Below are 26,680 nucleotides of genomic sequence, written 5' to 3' on the forward strand. Positions count from 1 at the left end.
AAATCAGTGCCATCATCAGCTTCTGCTTCTCCCAGGTCCATAATTGTTAAATTCCTATCATATCTGGACAGAGATCTTATTCTCAAGTCAGCTTGGAGGAAGAGCCCACTAACCTATAAGTAGCACCAGATAAGATTTGACAATGACTATTCATCAAGAGTTCTAGAGCAAAGGAAGAAAGCCTGGCCATTAGTAAGGTTGTTAAAACAAAATAAAATAAAAACTCATCTCATATATCCAGCAAAAATCAGAATTTTTTTCTCATATGATTTAAAAACTTTCAACACTATAGATGAAACCATCTCCTTCATCAAAAACAACAATATAATCCCCATTCCTGAAGATATGGACTGGTCAAGCTCTTCCACATTAAAAAGATCTCCTGAGAAATATAACTGGTCGGAAGTAGGGAAAAAGAAACAGAAAACAGAACTTAAAAGCTATGCTACTTCCAAATCTCTCAAAGTATCAACTAAATCTTAAGTTTTAATTTTCTGAACAAAGAGGAAAAAAGTATGTATTCTTATATGTCTTTTTTACCTTTTATTTACTACATGATTTTATTAACAACTTGATTTATATATATAATATTTCATAATTTCTAGGTATCTGATTCTCTAAACATACATACATGGAGGGCTATGTTGTCATGGTTGAGCTTTGACTCATACTTAGATACCTATTTCATTTCATTAATTATTAGCCTTTTAAGCTAATGGCATTGGTCTGGCACTGCTGCGGTGATTTGTCTCATTATTTACACTATATGGAAACTACAGTTTTGTTTTCATATAGTAATGCTTTAAAGTAGATAATATTTTTAACTGGCTGTGGGTATTCTCTGGGATTTTTTGAGTTTGGTAGCTTTGTTGATAATGAGACACAGATTCTTCAAAGCTAAAATGTCTACATTTTCTTTTACAATGTTTTTTCATGTTTAAAATATTCTCACACTCTTTTTTTTATCTCGAGCGCATGTCCGCACTCGAGCTTCCTTTGCACAGCCTTTTATAAACAACATTCATTCTATCTGCTTATCTACTTATGTAAAGTGGAGCCACTTAGGGAGTCATGTCATTCTTACAGATGCATTCTCTTTGTTGTTAGTGATACATTGTTCCTTGTATTATTTCTGTGGATCAGTTGAATAACAGGATTTTAGTTCACTGAAGTGAACCATTGGGCTGGCTTGACATTCTGAGACTGGTGGCATCTAGCATCATAAACTTTAATTTGTGTTGAGCACACAAATGCACTGGTCCATTATAATGTATCTTTTCCCATTAACCAAGCCACGGTCTTTGTTGTATAATTTTTGAACTTTTGGTGCTGTCTGGGGTCAGGGGAATGAGTTATGAGCAGACTTTGAAACCTATCCCTTTAAGAAATGTAGTGGATATGTATAACAGTTTAAGCTACTAAAAATAAACATGCACAAATCTGTTTTGAGAGAGTTTATAAGTTCCTTTCATGAGTGTGTCCATCCATAGCTATGGTGGGTGTACACCGTTTTCTTCCTGAGGATTTGAATATGCGCTGACATCAGCATCTACAGAGGTGGGTGGGAGGATTCCCCTTATATAGGAAGAAATATTGTCGGATGATGACGTTCCCAAGACTTGGGAAATGACTTGGTTTTAATATAAAAGAGTTAAAATGGGAAAGTTGAAGTTTTGGTCACCATATGTAGCATTTCCTTTTAGATGAGGAGACATCACGAAATAACAAAAATCTGTCCCACAGTTACATAACTATGCACATATGTGATTTCTTGAAGATTTTCTTAAAGGGGAAAGACAATTTTAACTTCTTAGTTTTCAGGGCTATTTTTAATATTAATACGGGATTCTCTAGGATTGCCATGCTTTATTTATACATCTTGATTAGTAGTAGAAGTTTTGATAGTGGAATGGTTGAAATAATTCTAGACAGGCAAAATGATGTGGTGAGTAAGCAACACATGGAACAATATTCAGATTTATCCTAATTTTTACTGGGTCGCAATTATATAGGCAGACTTCACCGAACCTATTTACACTGACTTTGCCTATTCTGTTAATAAAGCCTATTTCACAAGTCACAGCTTTATTTAGCAGATTATTTATGTACGGATCATTAAGCATATAACCTTGTACCCCTTTCACTCAGATATAGTTAGAAATTTAACAATGAACTTGAGTTTACCTGCAGTGCCACTAATTTCACTCTCTGATTCATGCAACTGTAGATGTTTTGGGAAATGTACATAGGTAGCATGTGATATCCAAGCAACATCAGCTTCTATATCAATTTTGAAACTCACTAACCTCTATGAAAAGGAAGTTTCACATGTCAATCTGCTTGAATATCAAACATAGTAATAGTGAAATGAACCAAGAAAAATTCTATTTGAATATTATTTTTGTTTTATTCTTAGGACCAACCTATTTTATCAGTTTTAGTTCTGTTTTACAAAGTGCAGCACAATGACCAGCCTTTTACATTTCTTACACCGTCTGTCACATGTAGGATACTGTTCTGACACAGGCTGATAATGGCCATACTTACAGTTAAACAGGCACAACTTATTCTGTACAAAAATGACATAGCATCAGAAACAATGTTAACACTTCAGTTATCTCAAACACAATGATCCGAGGCTCTAAATTCAATTCATAATAAATATATACACCCTTAAAATGGTAATGTGTTATGAAAGTCTTGAAGTGACTATGGCTATTAAAGTTATTCACAGTATTTAAATACACTCTAGCACTTTTACTTTTCTTATTTTAATATAGAGAAACATTTTATTTTGAACATTTTCATTTTCACATGCAGTGCAATCCCCAATTAAGGTGTACTTGTTATTGTGGCATTGATTGCTGATACAACCATTTTATAATTAAATCTTTATATAATACTAATACACTGACTTCATGTGAGACAAAACTTGCTATAGTTAAGCATGTAAATCTAAACATCACAAAAAACTACTTTGTTTAGTCTTGATCTCCAGATTGATTTTTCATTACTCCTTAAAAGTAGTTATGCACACAAGTTAACATAGCATTGTCTGAGATCGGAAATTGACTAATGACCATATTGCTCTATTATTCCTATATTAAAAATGTAACAGCTGGACCTATGGCTTTACAATTTGTGCTTTACTTATCATCACAATCTCTAATAGTGCTTTTTGTTTTATTCCACTGCCTCACCAGTTCACTAAGCTAATTTGTTTTTAAATTGTCAGCCTTGATACGACTCATAAGCCTAACCTATTTATGATACTTAATTCCAGTCCTGCTTTATTTATTTGTTTTGATTAGTCAAATTACTTATTTTATTTATAGTCTGCTTACATGTCCATTCTTTAGATTTAAAGATGTTCACTGGATACACTCTTAATATATGTTTATTTAAATGAGACAGTAGTTCTCAAGTTTTATATATAATTTCAATGCTACCCACTCCGATGTTTCAGTGCATCTACTACAGTTCCTGTTTTATGTTCCAGCTTATGTACATTGATTGTTTTAGTAAGGATCATAAAACACAAACATGTATTTAACATGAGTTATGTATTACAAGCATGTTTACATAGTATTATATACAGAATTACGTACAGATCATAAGTATAAGGTTACATATTACATGGCAGTTTAGATGGTCTTGTAAAGATGAATATGTTATTACATGCTTGTTACAGCATTTATCCTAGTAGAACATGGAGTACACAAGAACATATAAAGTCATGTTAGAAATAAATTGCAGGAAGCAAAGGATATAGACATGTTAGCTAGCTCAGTGGTAGATAAAGATAAGTTAGATATAAACAGTAATCAGATTAGACACTTTTGTCAGACTGTAATAGAGGAGATAGTTAGATGAAGTCTAATAACATATACATATGCTCTATAAGGTGTGCTCTTAAAGTATTCAATATTTGCATTAGTGTGACATTCCCTGTTCAGAACTCTACTTACATTGTTCATTTCTGTCAATGTATGCGTGCTTCTTTTTAATGCACTGCTGTCCCCTTACTATGTACATATGATTAACTTTATTGTGCAGAAGCAAAAGCATAACTATGAGATTTGATACAGAAAGACATCGTCTGCATGTGAATGCCATGAAGGTCTTGACTTTACTGTACACATCTATTTACCTAAAGATAATCACAAATAGATGTCCTAATGGAAAGGAAACATTCATGCAGGCAGACATGGCACTGCAAAGATCACCTACCCCACTCATTGTTACTGAATTATTGCTAGTGTCATTCACTAATCAGATCATACTTGGTGAGAAATGAGGCTGATAAGGTGTTTAGAAATGCAGTGGATACTCCCCCTGTATAAATAAGCATCAGTTTGCTTTTGTACATACAATTAGACTTAGGGAATCGACAGTATCTGCTGTTCCACATTAACTAGGAACAAATTCATTAGCCTCAGGCAGTAATCTTTTTAGAATCCTCTACATGTTGCTATAATGCCCATATGTATATGGCGATTTATGATAGTATTACATCTTACAAACATTCTAGTGCACATTTCAATTTTTTGACTTTTGAGGTCAAACCCAGTTGGCATTTAAATGTTAAATAGTGCTTTTGATCTACTGTCATTCCACAAGTGGAAAATATTTAGAAATTTTGTGAAAACATATTTGTCAAAGAATTTCATGCAGATCCTGACACTCTGCTTTCTAAGTAACTGTGTAAATATGTTGTGTGTTAAGAAATAAGCAGATTTTAGTTACTTTAGTTAGAATAAAATGTCTAACTGATCTCATTATTTTGAAATAACTTTTACCTTTAAATAGTGGAGTTATAAGATATGTTTCTTCAACTTAATGTAATTGTCTAATTAATGTATTTGAACTGTTTTTGTGCATACACTAAAATGATATTAAGAGCAATTTAATTGTGTTAAAATGTTACTAATAATGATTTATTGTTGATATTATTACATTAGCTCTCTACTTATCTGGACAGTATAATATCTCACCCTATATCATAGAAATGTTTATAATTTTATTTCATCATTTTTCAAGCTAAGAATAGTTAACTGAATATTATATGTTGTTTTAATTTTCTACATGATTCTGATTCTCTCATATGTCTGTTCAGTGACTATATGTGAAATTTTCAAATTAAAAAATAAGCTGATAGATTGATGCACTCTGATATAAAGGTATTATCCAATAAAAATCCTGTATTGCATTTTAGTTATTAACAGTCATTTAAGCTGTTATCAAGTTTGATTGGACTAGTGAAAAAAGGTAACCTAGAAGATATAGAAGGTTTTTAAAGATTATTATATGCTCCCATGTTCTCAGGGAAGTATCTTAAAATGAAATGGGCCTACTTGCAAAGTTTTTCTGAAATGTGGCCTGTTGTATCAGAAATGAACAAGAAATTTACCAAACATAATTTATAACATCTTCAAATTAATATTTATAAAATTGATTCAACAAAGTTTTGTTTTATCGGTTCATATAAAATTGTATACTGCTATTTAGTTACTAATCTTTAATTTTATGATTAGATGTCATGTTACTTTTAAGTAGATTTATATGCATGTATCAGTCTTGATATAATGTTATTATTAATTAGGGTTAGATATAGTTATTTTATTATTGTAAAAAGGGTTATTCACACAAACTCTTTTTCATATTTTTGCATAAAAATGGGATATAAATCATTTCCTTCTATTATTAACCTTAATTCAATTAACTTATATTATTGTTTTCTCCTGTATTCATATTGGAGCTCAAGCTCACTTTATTTGATTCATCTTTTGGTTTGATGTATAATCTGATAGAGTTACTCACATCTATCAGATTAGGGGTGACTTTCACTTCATGTTTGAAATTGGGTTTTATGATTAATTCATTCATGATTAAGCCCTAACACACATACATATATATATATATATATATATATATATATATATATATATATATATACATATATTAGGGGTGACTTTCACTTCATGTTTGAAATTGGGTTTTATGATTAATTCATTCATGATTAAGCCCTAACACAATATATATATATATATATATATATATATATATATATATATATATATATATATATATATATATATATATATATACACACACACACACACACACACACACACATACATATATATATATATATATATATATATATATTATATATATATATATATATATATATATATATATATATATATATATATATATACACACACACACACACACACATGCACTCGAGGCCCTTCTCAGTATGGAGAACATCGATGTCTTTGCTGTAACTGAAACCTGGTTCAAGGCTCCTGAGAGCACCCCGGCACTATTAGGTTTTACCTCATATCATGCCCCAAAACCCAGACCACACCACAAAAGGAGGGTGTATCCATATTCATAAAGGATACCCACACCTCCAGGTTGGTGGCAATGCTTGGAAACCATCCAGGTGCAGCTAACCATAGGCAAAACTGCTCTACAAATTGTAGCATGCTACAGGCCACCTCTCAAACTCAGGAACCCCACACAGCCTTCCTGAAGACACTAGAGGGTATAAATGTATCTCCAAACACCATCATATTGGGTGACTTCAACTACCTGAATATAGACTGGGAACATTACTCAAGTCCTAACTTTCTAGTTCCTGGAGCTCATAAATTCAAATGCCATGGAACAGCTAGTCACTGTTCCCATGAGAGGAGAAAATATACTAGATCTCATTATCACAAACATGGGGACAAAATGCTCCATACCGGAAGTATATCCCTCATTAGTGAGATCTGATCATAAACTAATCTCACTGGAAATCCACATCCCGCCCCCACCCCAAACAAAAGACCACAGTGAAGAACTTCTCTAAAGCAAACTTCACACTACTCAAGACTGGTGTGGTATCCTTCAAGGCCCCTGAGCCAGTGGAAACCACAACCCAAGCTGGAAGCCCTTACAAATGCCTTCTATGAACACCTCCAGGACTGCATGGATCAGGCAATCCCAAATAAAACCAAGACTCTTTCCACAAAGGGCAAACGTCCAGTCTGGTGGACCCCAGCCATTAACAAACTTTACAATAAGAGGAGAAAGCTATTACATGATAGAACAAAATCCATAAAAGGGAAGTCACCCCTGATCATTATTAGTAAAAAATCACTCATAAAATCAACTAAGGCCAATTTTGAGAGAAAAATTGCCATGGATTCAAAGGACAATCATAAGACCTTTTTCAGCTATGTTAGGAACCTGGGTGGAAACTCCCAGATATGCTCAGAATTAGTCCAAAATGATGCAAAAATCACTGAACCCACAGACATTGCCAACATACTGGCAGACAGGTCCAGTGCAGACTCCACCCCCCCCCCCTAAAGGAGAGATAACTATCCCAGTGAAGTGTAGCCTCCCAGACATCTCAAATGCGTGAAAGCTGCTCTCTCTAAAGCTAAAACACAGCATCAATGGGACCGGATGGTGTCCCGGCTGTGTGCTACATGAGCTAAATGAGGAATTAAACCCGCACATAAGGCAGCTGTTTAATCTCAGCCTTACCACAGGATACGTGCCCAAGGAGTGGAGTATGGCAACTGTGGTCCCACTCCGCGGTGCCTCTACGGACCCTGGTAATTCCCGCCCCATAAGCTTAACAAGTCTAGTCTGCAAAGCTATGGAGAGGATCATAATGGAGCTCATAAACAAAGATATAGGGGACTTGCAGACATTGGACCCGACAAAGTTTGGAAGATCATGCCTTTTGAACTTGGTTTTGAAACAGTCACCAAGGCAATTGATGAGGGAAAGGCAGTCCATACAGCCTACCTTGACCTTGCACAATACCCCACTCGGGTATTGTAGAAAAACTTACTAGCTTAAATATAAACCCATATGTCACAAGATGGGTTGCAAACTGGCTTAAGGACAGAACCCACAGGGTTAGAGTTGCTGGCGCTATGTCAGACTGTCACAAGTGGTATGGTCCTTGGCCCCCTATTGTTCAGCATCTACTTCTCAGAAGTACAGGCCAACATGGGAGGACTTTGGCTGACAAAGTTTGCAGGCGACTGCAAACTCCATAGTGGAAAGTGCATCGAACACGGATATCCTTCAGAAGGGACTCACGGAAACAGATAGCTGGTGCCAGAGCCATGGCCTGAAGTTAAACGCCAAAAAATGTATAGTCATACCCTTCAGGAAAAACAAGGTAACCCCAAGCTACCATATAGGTGGCAATCCACTAAGCACAGAAGAGGTTATCAGGGACCTGGGGACCCAGGTTGACAGTGGCCTTTCTTTTGACACTCACATTGCTAAAGTTGTTAGAAAGACCTTCTACATTGCCCACCTGATCATGAAGGGATTCACATCCAGATCTAGTGAGGTCATTGTTCCCTGTACTCTTCACTTATCAGACCAATGATCGAGTACAATGCCCCATTCGGGATGTATCTCACCCGACATCTGCAGCAATTGGAGAGACCCCAAAAGTTCCTCATTAAAAGGATAAAGGGACTCCAAAATCTGTCATATGCTGCCAGATTGAAGAAACTCCAGCTCTATTCAGTCGCATACCGTCTGCTCAGAGGTGACATGTGTCTGACATACAAGGCCATGTCCAACCCGGAATTAATGGACATGCTCCACCTCAAAAAATCCAAATCCACCAAAACCACTAGAGCAAGCGACTTAAACCTTAGCACGGATATAAATAGGACGTGCTGGAGGGATAGATTTATCACTCAGAGACTCCCTATGCTGTGGAATAAAATCCCAGTCCATGTGAGGCAGAGCACCTCGCTGGCTCTGTTCAAGAGAAATCTTGACCTGTGGATGGGAGATCATAGGTTTACCCTGGGAATCATCTCTGTGTCACTGCTGGACAGAGGCACAACAAACTAATGGGCACAGTATTTTTTCATATAAGGGGTGAAAATTTGGGCTAGGCTTATAAATGCCTTAGGGCAGATAGCCTAGTATAAACCTATGAACATATGAACCTATAATTCATTTATTATGAAATATGTATTTAATTATAATTTCTTTTTCTTTTTATCAGTTTGGCCTAAGATAAACTATCACTACCACTCTAACATAGGAAGAATATGCATATTACCAATATAATTATTTATAATAATTATTAATAATATTATACAACTTTCAGTTTTGTTTAATTTCACTATTAGTCCTCGTTCAAATGCAATATACTAAATGGAATTAACTTTACTATCTCTAAATGTTAATGGGTTAAATAATCCAAGGAAAAGAGACAATCTTTTAAAATACTTAAAAATCAATAAGATACAAGTATTGTTTTCACAAGAATCCCATTTTAAGGGTAACAATAAATTCATGTGGAATCCCAAGGAACATACAATATTGTCTCACTCATCCTAAAAGAAAAAAAACAAGAGGTTCCATCATATTATGGGGAAAAAAGCATCCCTATGCCTCAAATTTTATTCAAATATGAAGATAAGGAAGTATTACTAACAATAGTAATAATAAAATATAATAAGAGACTCTGGACTCTAGCTAATATTTACTGGTTCATAGGTTCATAGGTTGGTACTAGGCTATCAGCCCTAGGGCCTATACAAGCCTAGCCATAACAATTCTGTGGCTATTTCTTCCCACACTATTTATGTCCCTGGACCCCTGTCTAGCAGGGCAACTGATGTGATCCCCAGGGGGAATTTCCTTTCTCCCACCCAATCATCAAGGTTCCTTTTGAAGAGGGCCAAAGAGGTGCTCTGCTTGACATGTATGGGCATTCTATTCCAGAGTCTGGGGAGTCTCTGGGTCAGGAACCTATCCCTCCAGCATGTTTTGTTTATTGTGATGACAAGGTTTAGATCCCTGGAGTGTGTGGCTCTGAGGGATTGGGATTTCTTTAAGTGTAGCATGTCCAACAGCTCTGAGTTTGACATGGTCTTGTATGTTAAGCAAAGATCGCCTCAGAGTAGATGATATGCGACAGAGTATAGCTGGAGTTTTTTAAGGTGGTCAGCATAAGGCATCTGCTTTAGGCCTGTGATTCTTTTAGTGAGGTATTTCTGTGGCTTTTACAGTTGTTGCAGATGTCTTGAGAGGTACATATCAAATGGGGTGTTGTATTCTATAATGGGTCTAATGAGGGATGGATACAGTGGGACAATGACCTCCTTTTTTCTGCATAAAAATCCCTTAGTGATGAGGTGTGCCACACAGAAGGATCTCCTGACTGTTGTGGTGATGTGGTTATTGAAGGTAAAACCACTGTCCACCAGTGTCCCTAAGTCTTTTATCACACTTCTGGTGTTTAGTGTACTGCCACATATGTGGTAATTCATGGGTACATGTTTTTATCCCAAAGGGGATAACTACATTTCTTGGCATTGAGCTTGAGCCCATGGCTCTGGCACCAAGCATCTGTTTCTGTAAGGCCCTTTTGTAGAGTATCAACATCATTTGGGGATTCAATAATGGTTCCCAGTTTGCAGTCATCTGTGAACTTTGTTAGCCAGAGTCCCTTAGTGTTGCCCTGTACTTCAGAGAAGCAGATGCCAAACAAGAGAGGTCCCAGGACTGAACCCTGAGGCACTCCACTTGTCACTTGTATGAAGCTGGATTTGGAGTCAGCTACTTTTACAGTGTGAGTTCTGTCAGTAGGTCAGTTGGCAACCCATCGAGTGACAGGTATAGGAATGGCAACAGTGAGAGAACATATAAATCTAATCAATACAGTTCAAAAAGGGGTCCTTATTCTGGGTGGAGATTTTAATTGCATTACAGATAATTCTGAGACCACAAATAGTAGACCTATTTGTTTATCTCCAATAGGAAAAGCGCTTTAAAACTGGATGAGTAGCTCAAATTTGATTGACACCTTTACTTACAAAGAAATTACCTCTTTATCATATTCACATAGAGATTATAGATTCAATACTCAAATTAGAATTGATAAACTTTACATATCCCAAGATCTAAACACGAAAGTAATTAATTTTACAATTTTACCAAGTTCTTTTTCGGATCACAATTCTCTTATTCTTAAAATGGAATCTGACTTTAAGAAACTTAACCCATCAACTAGAATTCCTGCCTGTATTATTAATTTAAAGCAATTCAATCCATGGTTACATTCAGAAATAAAATATTTTATAGAAACTAACCTCTTAGAAGATACAAATACAGTAATTTTATGGGATGCATTAAAGGCTTTTTATTTGTCAAATTTCTTTCATGGTACAAAAACAAAACCAAAGAATAAGAATCAGAACTGCAAAATATACAAAAACAATTAATCGACATAAACATAGACGATTCCATTGATGCATCCGCAAAGAAAATAGGAATAGATCAACTAAATAAAAACTATAATGAAATATTAACACACAGAGCCAATTTAGCTTTAGAAAAATTGAAAATCAACTCATATTCGGTCTTCTAAATATTTACATAGTTTATCAATAAGAATAAAAAAACAATCCACTGAAAATACTATTACAAAAATTATACATGAGGTTAAAAGTAACAGAGCAGTTTCAGATATTAGTGATATTCTTGATGCTTTTAAACATCATTATTTTGAGCTTCAAACCAATATTCCTCTTAACTCAAATTCCATAGATATTGATATAAATTTATCTAATATAATCAAATTACCTGAGAAAATAAAATTAGGCTTACAACAACAAATTTTATTAAAAGAGATAGTTGGTAAAATTAAGCAAAGCAAAAATAATAAAGCCCCTGGAATAGATGGAATCATAAATGAAGTATATAAATTATTGCCAACTCCTGCCTTAACTTTATTTCACAATGATCTAAATGTAATTCATTCTCAACATTTGGTTCCTCCCTCTTGGAGATATTCTCTAATTACTCATATTCTAAAGGAAAATAAAAATTCATCTTTGTGTAGTTCATATAGATCTATTTCACTTCTTAACAACAATTATAAAATCTTTACATCCATTTTAGTAAATAGGATCAATAAATCCTTAATAAACATTATACATGAAGATCAAACAGGTTTCATTTACAACAGACAAACAAATGACATCATTCAAAGGATTCTCACTCTTATAGATGTTATTAATAGAGACAATCAAGAGGCTCTTTTAATTGGCCTTGATATTGAAAAAGCGTTTGACACATTGCAGTGAAACTTTCTTTTTAAATCACTAGAAATTTTTGATTTTCCCTTACAATTTATACATTTGACAAATAGTCTATATAATAGCAACCTTGCTTATATAAAACTTGGTCCATTCACTTTGGTAGCCATAAACATTACCAAAGGAACTAAACAGGGCTGTCCTTATCTCCTATTCTATTTGCCTTAGCCATTGAAATATTTGCAATTGCTATTCGTCAATCCCCAAAAATAACTGGTATTAAAATACATGGACAATTCAACTCTAAAATCATGCTTTTTGCAGATCACATTCTTCTAACTCTGAGAGTTTCAGAAGAATCTCTCAAAGAATTAGATTTACAAACTGCTAAATTTTATCTTAATTCAGGTTTAAGAATAAGTAATAAAAAATCTAGACATACGATATTAAATAGAAAACATAACAGATATTGTAACTCAAATCACATAATTGGCACATTAGTATCATCCATAAACTACTTAGGAATAACCTTATGTGAGAATATAATTACAACTGTAACCACAAATTATACAAACACTTTATCTACTATAAAATCACTAATAGAAAATTGGTAAATTTTGAAGACAGACTGCAATTAATAAAGATGACCCTACTCCCAAAGATAAATTATATTGTTCAAGCCATTCCTATGTTTCCAAGTAAAAAGATATTAAATGACTTTAACAAAATCTTATTAATTTTTTATGGTACCCAAAAAGAAATAGAATTGCACTTTATCATCACATCAGACCCTGGAAACAGGGGAAATAAGCTTTCCAGATCTTGATTCTTATATTAAAGCTTCTATTCTCAAATTAGCTATTAATTGGTTAGATCCTAATTTTTCATCTGCATGGAAATCCCTTCATACAATATTTTTTTAAATGAAAATAAATTAGCTGATAATCTCTTAGTAGATAATCAAAATGTCAATCTATGGTATATAATTGGTATTAATTTACAATATAATATTGCAAAACCTACCAAATTAAACATAATAAATCATATTTATAATAATATTAGAACATTTATAAACTCTAACCTAGATTTAAAACTCTGGTGGGATCTACTAATCCCTTTCAGGATTTCTAAAAATTTTACCAACTGAATTCACAAAAAATGTCTTCCAAGACTGGGTTTCAAAACAATTAATTTGTTGGCAACAATGCATAATTAACAGTGTTAAAGTCTCATGAAATAAAAAAATATTTATAATATCTCAGACTCTGATTGGATTATTTTTCATAGTATTCTTTCTCACGCTCAAGATCTTTGTAAAATAATAAATAACTCTTCATTTAAAGTCAAACCTAAGATGATTCTTCATATCCAAAATCTGATATATATATAACAATCAGAATTGACCTAACTTAATCTCTAATCTTTACAAAATCCGAATAAACTACAAAACTATACCCAAACAAAAATGTTGGAAATGTATTGATAAAGGTCAAATTTTAAATTTGTTCCCAGAAGTCAAATATAATCTACTATTCTCTGTAAAATTAATTTCCAATCTCCAAATGTGGAAAATCTTTACATGGAAACTCTTACACAGAGTTTTTTTTACTCCCAATAAAGTTGCTAAAATACAATCATCTGCCACTGTTGTTTGCTGGAGATGCTCTATGGAATGTTCAGCTGATTGGGAACACATTATTTATAGTTGTATTAAAATTAAAAAGTATTGGGTTGACATAGGTAAATTTTGTCAAGCTTTGTTTTCAGATACATTTACTTTATCCAAACCCCTAATTCTATTGAATGTAAATGTCACAAATACTGTGACAAGAAACAATTTTTACCTCCGTTTGACTATTTCAGCAGTGGCAAGAAAATGTTTAACTAGAAAATGGAAATCATCTGTCACCTTTGAATAGTTCCTTTTATTATTGGAAGAATAAGCTTTTACAGGAATAAAAGTCAAGGAAACAAGAATTTTCCCCAGGAAATGTACTGATAATCCTTGGATCAAAGTACTTGATTTAATAGAAACTCTTAAAACAACTCATTCTCTATAATTTTGGCTGAATGTTGTTTAAATATTTTGACTGTATATTGGTAATTGAACAGTTTTATTATTTATTTTTGTGAAATATTCCTCATATTAGGCCAAATGTAAATATTGTATATAGTTATCTACTCAAAACTTACATTAGAATGTTTGTAATATCTCCATGTGTTTGATAAAAATGTTTGAGCAAAAAAAAAAAAAAAAAATGAAGAAAAAAATCTGTCCATTCTGAAAAGTTCTGGCCAGTTGAGAGGTTGTGCTCCAACATAAAATAAGTGAGGATCGACTGCCTACCATTTGCCAGACACATTCACCAATCAACGGCTACCAAAACATCCCTCTTTTAAGAACTGAACCCCAAGCCATCAGGACTGGTAGAAAGTGCCAGTTGCATTATGAAAAGACAGTACATTGAGGAGATAGATTAAAATGTTTAACTCTGAATACCCAGAACACAATGCTTCATTTAAAAATTCCCCACTATCACTGAAAAAACGTAATTATTGAAATTGTGACAGACCCCGTGAGCAACTGCACAGATTTAAAACAAATTACTACATGTATAATGGAGCCTGACTGAAATTTTAATAATTCTGAAGACCCAGAAACAAATGCCTAATATAAATAAAGATAAATTATCATCCACCAAGAAAAATTTCCTTAACTATTAAATGGTGATGGATTTTAAAACTTTTTTCTACCTGCAACACTACCATTTAAAACTAAAGGAACAAAGTTCCATTATGGACAAGTAGGATAATCTCCTTTGAACACTAGTCATGGTCAGGCTCTATCAGCTGATATGAAAGGTCAGTCCCTCAGCTGCAACACCAAATTGATGGTCTATGGCCTTAAACTGGTGTTAAAAAACAGCCTATCCTCTGGTCTGGGACATCAAAGCCACTGAGCTCAGTAGTGGCATAGGGACAACAAATTCTGCACCACAAACACCATTTATCTTCAAAGTGGCAGCTAGAAAATCAAAACCAAACTTTACAAGACATACAAGAAGGGGTGACAGCAAACAAAATCAAACAGCTCAGAATGAACAAGTTATATTACTTCAACAAGACATAAATTGTACAGAGAAACAGTATGCAGCCAAAAAATCTGGTAAGATGTGATTCAGTACAATTTCAAACTCTGATGCTGTGTTGGGTATTTTTGGTGCCAACCAATACAATTTCATATTTGCAGTTAACTTAGTCTAAACTATCAGCTGCAATGTCTTAGAGAAACTTAAGGGCCTACTGTGAAATATTTTCACATTCTGGGGACCGTCTGAGAATAAAGAATTAATAATGCATTTAATAGAGGATGCTGTGTATTTAAATACCAGATTGTATAAATCACAGGTAAGTTTATTTTATACAAAAGAATACTTTTTAGCTTAGCTTGTTGGGGATGACGCTATATATATGCATTATAATTTCCTATTTAAAGTCAAAATCAGTGAATCAATCAGCAAAGTCAACAAAGACTTAAAAATTTAGGACTGATCATAGCAGTAGTAGGATGTTGGATGACAGAATAAGGTGAAAACATTGGTCAACACATTGGTTGTGACTATAGGTTTGATTATAAAGAAAAAAATGCAAAAATCTGGCTTTGTTTGTAATGTACTGTATTAATGGTAGTGTGATAGTCTCCAAGTATTATACTAGTAAACTCAAAATGTACGTATGTATTATAACAAGTTACTAAAAGTAAAAATATGTGCATGTGCATATATACATATGTTTACTGGTGCTCATACCATGAAACAGAAATTACATTTTCAATTTATTTTCAGGTCTTTCATTTTATTTGTTTGATTCTGATAACTGCATATAAACATGCACATGGCTGTACTTTTACACTAACTGCCCTCTACTACTGGATTCAGTTTCTCTCACATATAGACACAGACATACAGGCGCGTGTAATCCTGCATAGATCCAATTATGTTTTTGTTCTGTGATTTTTTTTCTTCTTGCACCGCAGACTGTAAAAAGAATTGTAATAAAACATGCAGATGCTAATAGATAATCCATATGGTACTGAAAACAGCAGTTAATATTTCATAGGAATAAATATTTTTGTACACACTTATTTCCCTTATGATATTAACTGTTAACTGGAAATTTTATAACATACGATATCTTATTTCAAATTGTGGTAAATTTCCTAAGTGGATCCGTATAAAATTAATGAATGAGTTTAAGAGTGAATTAAAAGTGTATATGTAACAAGACCTGACTTTTATGTTACACATTACCATAATAAATTGAGCTATAGTTGAGCTGTAGCTAAATGCTAATGAGATGACATTGCAAGTTTATAATTGTTAAATGTGCCTTTGCATGTACACCCTACTCTTTAATGTTTATGTTAGCAGCATCTTACTTTAAGATTTGCTTAAACCACAGCAGTGATTTCCTCCTCACTTCTATGATAATTAGCCATGGGTAGAAGCCAAGGGAGGCATTCATCTTAAAAGCCATTTAAGGAGAAGGAAGCTGCTTTCTGGTGTTTGTGAATCTGTGCACTCTTCATCACTCAAAGCTGTTGACAATTTGTGCTTCCCATGAGTACAAAGGAAGCTAGGATCACAAACACCTGTTTTTAACTGTAAATGAAGTGGAATGTAGGAAGCAAGCATCACATATACAAAGATTCAAGTGCACATTAAAATAAATTGACTTTTTTATGAATTTTATTCATGGATTTTTTTTTGGTCTGGCTCTGCTGCATGCAACCACTGATTTTTCCACAAATGTTAGAAGAATTAAAATCAGTTAAGCATTTTTTTTCCATTTACAGATCATGTATACATCAAAGGTAAAGCTTTTCTACCTGCACGTTTATATTTATATTGCATGCTCCCTGAATTAACCGAGCAGAACTGAAGTCACATGGGGTAGGCTAGTCATGGTAATGTACTCTGACAGATGAAATAATTTAAAGAAAGATGATATATGAATTATGCTGACTAAAAATGGTGCAGTCCTGCCTTGATTATGGCTATCAAAACAGATTTTATAAAAGCAAAAGGAGCTTCTTTTCACAATACTCAATAAAGTTAGTGTAATAGTTACCCAATCTGCAAAAAATAAAGAGTCAATGCATTCTCTGTCCTCCTACAACTGTTATGCTCTACAGCTTTGAACTTTGCCTACTACAATTACTCAGGGCAATCACAGTGGTAACATCCTTTGCAACTGCAGACCTCATTATTGTACCCTACAGCCTGTTTAAAATCAGAGCATGTTATCTTTTTCCTGCAAGTATTAAGTTCTTCAACCCTGAACTATATGTATTACAGTTAGTCAAGGAATTTGCATCAGTAATTTTCACTTTAAGTACTGGCCCTCTTTAACTTACCCTGCAGCCTATTTATGTAAGAAAAATATTAACTGACTACTAGAGTCCACTTACTGTAGGCTAGCTATACTGGCTTGGAAATGAAAGTGGTGTACACCTCTCATCACAAAAATTAAAAACCTTTGCTGTACACTTCCCATTGAAACTAAGATGGCTTTGTTGAACTTACTGAAAATCATTTTATAATATATACAGAGAACATTATTATGCCAGGATAGGAGCTTTGAATTTCAGAATGCTGAGGTAAATGATTAAGGTCTATATCTCTGGACCTGGAGTGTAAAAAATAAGCATGTGAATTATCATTGTATAGCTAATGTTTGAAATATACAATATACTTTCAGTATTGAGGGGCAGAAGGTTTGTTGGTATCCAGGAGGAAGTACAGACTTTATTTATTTACTAGATTAGTTAAATCACTAGCATTGTATGTTACAAAACTCATCTCGCCTTTTTGAAAAAAATGCCAGTTTCCCTAGAAATACCTAAATATCTATTTCCTTACTAGAAATCACAATTATGCACAATCTGACTGAAATAAATAACTGCCATTTTAGAATGATTTGTCAGCTTACAAAAGATTTTTGTTTGGTTCTATGAAATAAAGACAAGTTTGTCTGTTTCATTATCAAGTGATAACTTTCAAAAACTGCTAGGTGACTTTTAATTCCTCTGGGATTGCTGCAACCCCACTATTTGAGTCTTTGAAAACAACATGACATTCATAATATTCTAACAGTACTTCACTTTTCATTCAAACATTCACCACACCATTTTGTACTGCTAAGTATGCTGTGTAATACTTGTTAAGTGGTTTGCCTTAGGGTTGATCATAAAGGTCTACATAAATATTTTGTTTGAAACAGTATTATAAAAAATAATTTTGCATGGCTACAATACACTGTTTAATACTTGTTAAATGGTTTACCTTAGTCGGGCGACTGCATTTTAATTAATTGCAGTTCTCTGGTTCTGCACACATGGTCTGCTCTGCCTACATATGTGTAGAGCTGCTGTTTTTGTATTACAACATTAATGTGGTCTGTTGTATTGCTAATATAAGCTGCGGGTACAGTCTTATTCAAATGCTGGGTCTTCTCAGAGATGGCTGTTACCTTTGTCTTGTAATTGGCCATTAATACATGTTGTTAGCTCCTATCACATGGGGCATAGACATTTCTATGTCCCTCAAGCAGCACTGAACATATATCAGCCCTAGTTGAGCAACTGTTGTATACTAGCATCTAATGTTCTATATTAGCTCTTGGTTGTTGTAGAATCTAGTCTGATATATTAGCTTGCCCACACTGCATTTTACAGCTTTAATCTCACACTCCATACTGCCACTCACTCACTAACGCGCTATATCCTCACAACTATTCATCTTCCTTCACTCGCAGACCTCTCAGACAGCCATCCATATCCCCTGCTGTTTCTCTTTTTCCTCTAGCATTCCCCTAACCTGTTACTTTTTTATTTTTTTTCAGCATTTTAGCCCCTTCATCCTGCCGATATACCGAACCACCTGGTAACCATATGAAACACATACAAAACTATCAAATAAACTCAGCATCGTGGCAACTGCCCTGCCTGCCCTGCAATTCACTGTATGTACTCCTGGGATTAGACGTCTCACTGTGATCAAACTTTATTGCTTAACTCACCTGTGTAACATCTCTATTAAGTTTAACTTGCTGGTCTGCTGATGCATGCACACAGTGAGCGTGGGGGTACCAAATTGTCCACCCCACTTTGACTAAGTACAAACTAAACAGACACAAAATATACATTTGAGTGAAACACAAAGGTTTTTAAGAGGTTCTTACCTTTTGGTACTGATTGTTTTTCTTAGGATCCCTGGTCCTCATCTCAGCCCAGCTCCATTCACCCTCGCTATGCTTGGGCTCCCTCTGCTCCCCTACCTTACCACCAATTCCCACCCATCACCTCTATGCCTATTTTTATTTGAAATTAGCCACACCCAACCATCTCCCCACCCAGTCATCCACACAAACTCCTACCAGCTGACTAACCTAACACTACCTACGCCCAACCCTCTCATTACTCAGTTATCCCACTAACTTCTTTTATCAGATACTCTTCCTTATTCCTTCCCCAAGAACTGACCCACCTGTTATTCACTTTATTAGTACACTTAACTATACATTATTTCACACATCCCAAACAGACCAATAACAACATACTAGTACTACAGATAGCTTCTTTACTTTTTTATCCTCAATTTTCTTTCTTACTTCACTCGACAACTACCTACAGGACTCTCCTCCCTATCATACTACTGCTCCCCAACCTAATAAAACTAGTCTACACCACTTTTCTATCTCTTTCTCTATTTTTGATTCTTCTCCCATTGACTATGCTCCTTTTATATTACTACCTTACCACCACCCACCCAAAATCTCCCAATAATATGATATGGACATAACATTTTTGAAAGCTATAATCTACATAGCCTCTAAGCTATCTTGCTCTAGTGACATCCAACCAAACCATAAACTATCAACTTCTTTAAAACCCCTACCGCCCAACTTCCCAACTACCCGAACAACTTAACTCATCTCTCTAGGAAGGCAACTGATCTACTCTTACTAAACCTAAATATTAGAAGCATCTCCAATAAAATTCATGATCTGCATGCCAGTCTTTACTGCAGACATAGGGCCAGATTCATGAAGGCTTGCACGGAGTCTAAGAGTAGAGTAAGACTCCAGCAAGCCAACATGTCTGCGAGCGATCCAGGAACAGCCGGCAGGGGCATGCAAGAGAGCTCCTAAAATGACTCTTGCATGGACAGTGTTAGTTTATGCAAATTACCTCATTTGCTGCTGAAAGCTATGCAAATGAGGTAAATTTGCGAACCAGGAAACACTAACCTGTCCGAGTAAGAGTAGTGTTATTTGTAGAAATGTACTTGGTTGGCAACTGAGTACCGTTCTGCAAATAGCAAAACGGAGCTATGACAGCTCCAAATAAAGGATGCATCCAGTTGAGGAAGCATGCCAATGGCCAAATATACAGCCATTGGCATTTTTATCCATTGCAAAATAATAAAAAAATACATTTTTGCTCAATCTCCGATGTTTAAGCGTAGCGCAGCGCCACGCAAACGTGCGGCACTCTAAAAACCTTAAAAACAAAAAAATAAAAGCCACAAATAGGTATTTTATTCAAAATATTCATCTGCCATGCAGGTGAATAGCAGGCTGAAGACAACATGGTGATTGAGTAGTGGTTGCTAAGGGGGTAAGCTCAGCCTGAGAGATGTAACCAAGCATTAGTAGGCAATCCTATGCAAATGAGTATAAGGATAGTGAATCCCAAATTTCTCTGCCATGTGAACCATGTCCCTAGAGTGTAAGAGTAGGATTAGGGGAGTAACAGAGTAGAAGATAGGTGACATCATGAGGGGGTATGTATCAAAAAGACTGCAAGCTTATTGGAGCAGAGTGGCATGTGTTTGCTATGAGGTACTCAGGACTGGAAGAGGCATGTCTACAGTTGTCTAAACTGAAACCCAGAAACCAAAGGTGTACGCCGTGGCTGTCACTGAAGTTTCTTGCAAAGCTGCTTACAGTGTGTGCGCACATGTGCATGCCTGTAAACTGGTCTAAGCCTGTGTGTGCATGTGTGTGCCCGTGTAAGCCCGTGTAAGGCTGTCTAAGCGTGTATGCACAACTGTGCACCCGCCTAAGCCCATGTAAGACTGTATAAGGCTGTGTGCGCTCGTGTGCATGTGTTTGCACTTGTTTGCATGGCGCTGCCCCCTGTGGAAACAGAAATGGGAAAAGGAAGGAAAGGAAGTAGTAGGAAGTTATCCAAGGAGAACTAGCAGAGCTGTCAGGTGAAATCAATCAGAATCAGCCAATTACACATGCAGTACACTAGCCTAGCCCAGCCCAACACTTAAAACTCTGCAAACAACGTTCCCCCATGTTTTTTTCAGAAACACTGCAACACTGCAGTCTACAAAGAGAAGTGAAAACTTAAAAAGCTTAACTGAGACAAAAAAAGTTTGGGGCTGCCATTGCTATTATAAGGCAACATGTGCAAGATGCTGGGGGTGGTGCCATTGCAAATGCTGCTGAACAACCCACAGTGAGGAGATGGAGAAGAGTGTACAGTCCCAGGGTAACCCTACTAGGGGCTACATGAGCTGGAGATAGTGGAGCACTATAGAGTGGACAGAGAGCTCCTGCAGCAAATTGTTGAGCTGTGCAGGCCATGCCTCACATACAGAACCAACAGAGGGGAACCCATCCCAGTGGAAACCAAGGTATATGTTGGCCTAAGAATACTAGCAACAGGTACCTTCCAGAGACCAACTGGTGATATGATGGGGATTTCACAGGCATCAGCATCCAGAGTACTGCACCAGTTCCTGAATGCCATGTCAGCACATGTTGGTGATCATGCATATTTCCCCAATTCCCGTGAGGTATTGGCCAGCAACATGCATCTCTTCCATCAAATAGCAGAATACCCTGAGGTAGTGGGTGCAACTGACTGCATGCACATACACATCAAAGCACCAGCCAGTGAGCGGAGTAGGGCCTACATCAACCGCAAGGGTTTCCACTCCATCAACTGCCAGGTAGTGTGTGATGACAAGGGCATAATACTGAATGTGTGTGCTGGCTGCCCTGGAAGCTACCATGATTTCCATATCTGGCATCTGTCACAGCTGTACCAGACATTTGCCAATAGGGACATCCCAGATGGTCACTTAGTGGGGGATGCTGGATATGCACTGGAGCTGTGGCTGATGACACCCATCAGAAATGCACACACACCTGAACAGGAACACCATAATGAGGTGCACGCACAAACACGAAATGTAATAGAGTGTGTGTTTGGGATGCTCAAGTCACGGTTCCGTTGCCTGGACACATCTGGTGGAGCATTGCAGTACTCACCAACTACAAGTACCCAAATTATCATGGTATGTGCCATGCTACACAATATGATCTCACGAAAACAGCTGCAGCAGGAACAGCATGGGGCAGGGCCAAACAGCCCCCCACCATTGTCAAGGCCTGCACAGGCACAGCGTGACTCAGAGGAGGAACAACCTGAGCCTGCCCCAGTAGCAGAAGGAGTCGTGCCCAGTATGCCTTGGCCTTGGCAAAGAGGCAATGCATAGCACATACACTGGCTCAGTAGGAAGCCTGGAAATGATACCTCCCTCTGACTCGCACATAAAATAATAGGGAAGCCTAACTTGACACTAACTGTTTCCAAACATGTATATGGAGTGTAGTATGTGCATCCGACATAGGCAGCCCTGCAGCACCATCTGAGGCATAATTGACATGTTTTAAGCAATATAAAGCAGTGCTAAGCAGCTTTTACCAATATCTAGTTTATGTAAACAAAATAGCTCATGCCAACTAGCACAATGTCGGGCAACGTTGGGCAAAGTTGAGCAAAGTCAGTTAAACATGCTCATATCTGCTTTACTGTTCCTTAAGCAGTCTGGTCTGCCCAGCATGGAAATAAAAATCAATGATAGGGCTCGAACCCAGGATACTGTGCACTATAGTCGCAGTACTGAACCACTAAGCCATGATAGCATTTCAATGGCACAGACACAGCAGGACAATTGTAAAGTAATGCAAACACAAAGAAATGCAGTATCATGCCCCTAAAGAGGCAAATGGGTAACCACCCCACACGCCTATGCAGACCGAGAACATCAGGCTAGGTGGTGTGATGTGGGTTGTGTAGGCTATGAAGTCGCAGTGTAATATACGTGACGTTGGATGCCAACATCTGTAGTACAGTAGTATGCCTCAAGCCACTACGATAAGCAACAGTACAGACTGAAATGGTGTCCTCTACATAGCAGTGCAGGCATAGCAAATGTGTATAAGTGTCAGGTGAAACCCACATCCTATGTACACCCACAGTAACAATCAGGTGTGCCCCCGGGTAGAAATGTACAAAGAATAGCTGTTCCCCCTGGATGTAGAAATGTTGATAAGTCTATGCAAAGTGTTGCATGGAAGCCCTGCAGGTACAGCATGATCCCTGTTGATCTATGACACAAAGGTGAGCCCTGCTGTAAAAATACAACTTGATTTTCCATACACATATAGTATAAATGTCTATACTGGGTGTGTTTACACACTCCAACAAATGTAGTGGATTCCATTCAGCATCACACTGAAAGGTCATACGAGGCATGCTCACACACTTAAAGAAACGAAGCAAATGTCAGGCAGCAACATACTGAAAGGTCATACTGGGCATGCTCACACACTTAGGCTAAATACGGATTTGATAATTAGGGATCTATGGACAAATGTGGAGAGTCATCTCTACTTCCAGAAACACATTCACAAAGTGGTTTGAAGATCATGCTATGTGTTCACACAAACTGCCAAGGTCTGTGCATGTAGGTCAAAGGAGGTTCCCACTACTCAGCAGTCATCAGACCTGTCAGAGAGTACCACAACACACTTGCAGTGAATCCGACTAAGCACGTTCAGCAGCTAGAAAGACCAATGAAGTACCTTAACAAGAGGATTACTGGCCTCAAATAGTTGCCCCATGCAACAAGACTGAATGTAACCCAATCTGTACTCTGTGGCATACTGTCTACTCAGGAGATCTCTGCCCAACAGACAGGTTCATGTCATGGTTACACTCAGATCTGTTCCGAGTTACAGCTCAATGGCAGTAAATGTACAGAGCCAACTGATATTGCCAACATCCTGGCAGATAGGATCACTGTTAACTGTACCCCCCCCCTCACCCATGAAAGAGCACATCTCTATAATGGAATACTGCAAAGTTGCTGTCATCATGGCTGCACAGGTAATAAACACTCTCCAAAGCCAGTATCACAGCAGCCATGGGACCAGATAACATCCCAGGCTGTGTAGTATCTACTTCCCTGAAGTAAACATTAACATGGCAGGTCTGTGGCTGCTGAATTTTCCAGAGGACTGCAAACCAGGATCCATAATGGTAAACACAAAAGATGTGAACATCCTACAAAAGGGCCTCACCGGATAGATGGCTGTTGTCAAAGCCGTGGGCTCTAGCTCAATGCCAAAATGTGCATTGTCATCCCCAATGCTAAAAACTCTGTAGCCAAGAACTACAACAGAGCTGGTTGTATACTTCACACTGAAAGTGTGACAAGAGACCTTGGGTCACAGGTGGACAGTGGATACAACTGTGATAATCACATTCCCACAGTAGTCAGGAAACCCTCCTATGTGGCACACCTCATCACAAAATGTGTCTCATGCAGAATAGAAGAGGACAATGTTCCCTTCCACTCATCACTCACTAGAACTATAATAGAGTACAATGCCACTGTTGCTATGTACCTCACAAGACAACTACAACAATTGGAAAGCCAGCAGCAATACCACACAAAGAGCATTAGCGGCCTGAAATACATGCCATACACAGACCATCTCAAAATGCTCCATACGTACTCCCTTGCATATCACCTACTCAGAGGTGTTCACTGCCTAACATACAAAGCTATGTCAAACACAGAGCTGTTGGATATGGTTCACTGAAAACATTCACAATCCCTCTGACCTTTGGACCCAAAACCATGAGTGAAATACAAAAGGAAGGGGTGTACCCATTCACCCTATGGATACCCACACCTTCAGGTTAGTGGCACAGCATGAGGCCTTGGAGACCATGCAAGTACAACTAACATTGGCCAAAGCTGCCCATCAGATTGCAGCCTGCTACAGATCACATACCTTGTCTCAGAAACCTCACTCAGTATTCTGGAGAACAGTGGAAAGTATAAAAGTCCTATCAAACACCATTATATGAGGAGATTACAACTACCCAATCAGTGAGTGGTGGAATTACTCATGTACAACATCCTTTGCCCAATGTTTCCTAGAGTTTAAAAACCCTAACACCCTGGAACAGCTGGTCACCATGCCCAGTAGAGGTGACAACATACTGGACATGATCATCACCAACATGGGGTACCAGTGTTCCACTACAGAGATAAACCCCTCGCTGGTAATATCAGATCATGAAGTAATCACAATGGACATCCACATCCGGTCCCCCCACCCAGTCAATGAAACCACTGTGAAGAAATTTGCAAAAGCAAACTGCACACTTCCCAAGACCAAAGTGGAGCATTCCAAAGCCCTCTTGCTATAGGATAATGGTATACAATCTGCAGAATCATTTACAAGTGCATCCTATGAGCATCTACAGGGATGCATGGAATGAGACATCACAAATAAAACCAGGATGCACACCTCCAAAAATAGGACAATAATCAGGTGGTTGTTGCCCATAAATAAGCTAGATAACAGAAGGAGGAAATGAATACATGATAGAGCCAACTTCACTGAAGGAAATGCATCAATGATCATTATCAGGATGAAACAATGATCGCTCATAAAATAATCCAAGGACAGTTTCTAAAGACAAATAGCCAAGGAATGTAAGAATGACAACCACAAAGCCTATGGTAGCTATACCAGACATGTAGGTGTCAACCTCCAAATATGCTGTCAGCTACTGAAAAAAGGAAAGAAATACACCAAACTAACTTTCATTGCCCACATCCAGGGGGACAAGTTCAGTGTAAACACCCCCATCACCCCCCAAAGGGCCTGTGTCCATCACAGAAGGATGCAGAGCCCCAGACATCATGGACATGCAGGTAAAGACAGCCCTCACCAAAGCTGAGAACACAGCATCAATGTGACTTGATGGTGTCCCAGGCTGCGTCATACACTAGGCCCATGAGGAACTGGACCTTCACTCACATTCACTGTCCAGACACAAGCGTATCATAGGCTATGCACCCAAAGAATGGCATACACAAACAGTCATCCAGCTCCAGAGAGGGGGTGCCACAACAGACCATGGACACCATTGCCCAATATGTCTACTCAGCCTGGTCTACAAAGCTATTGAGCAAATTGTCATGGAACCCATAAACAGAGACATTGGAGACCTCCAGACACTGGACTCCCCACAACTTCACCTTGTTAAAGTCAGATCCTGGCTCCTAAACCTAGTTGTCTTATTTCAAACAGTTACCAAGGACATAGATGGAGGTGAAAATAGTCCACACAGCCCACCCGGACCTCACGAAGGACTTTCCACACCATTCCCCATTCTGTCATCATGGACAAGCGTACCAGCTGGA

Source organism: Protopterus annectens, chromosome 7.part0 (genome assembly GCF_019279795.1).
Source record: "Protopterus annectens isolate FY-2018-M chromosome 7.part0, PAN1.0, whole genome shotgun sequence".
NCBI lineage: Eukaryota > Metazoa > Chordata > Ceratodontiformes > Protopteridae > Protopterus > Protopterus annectens.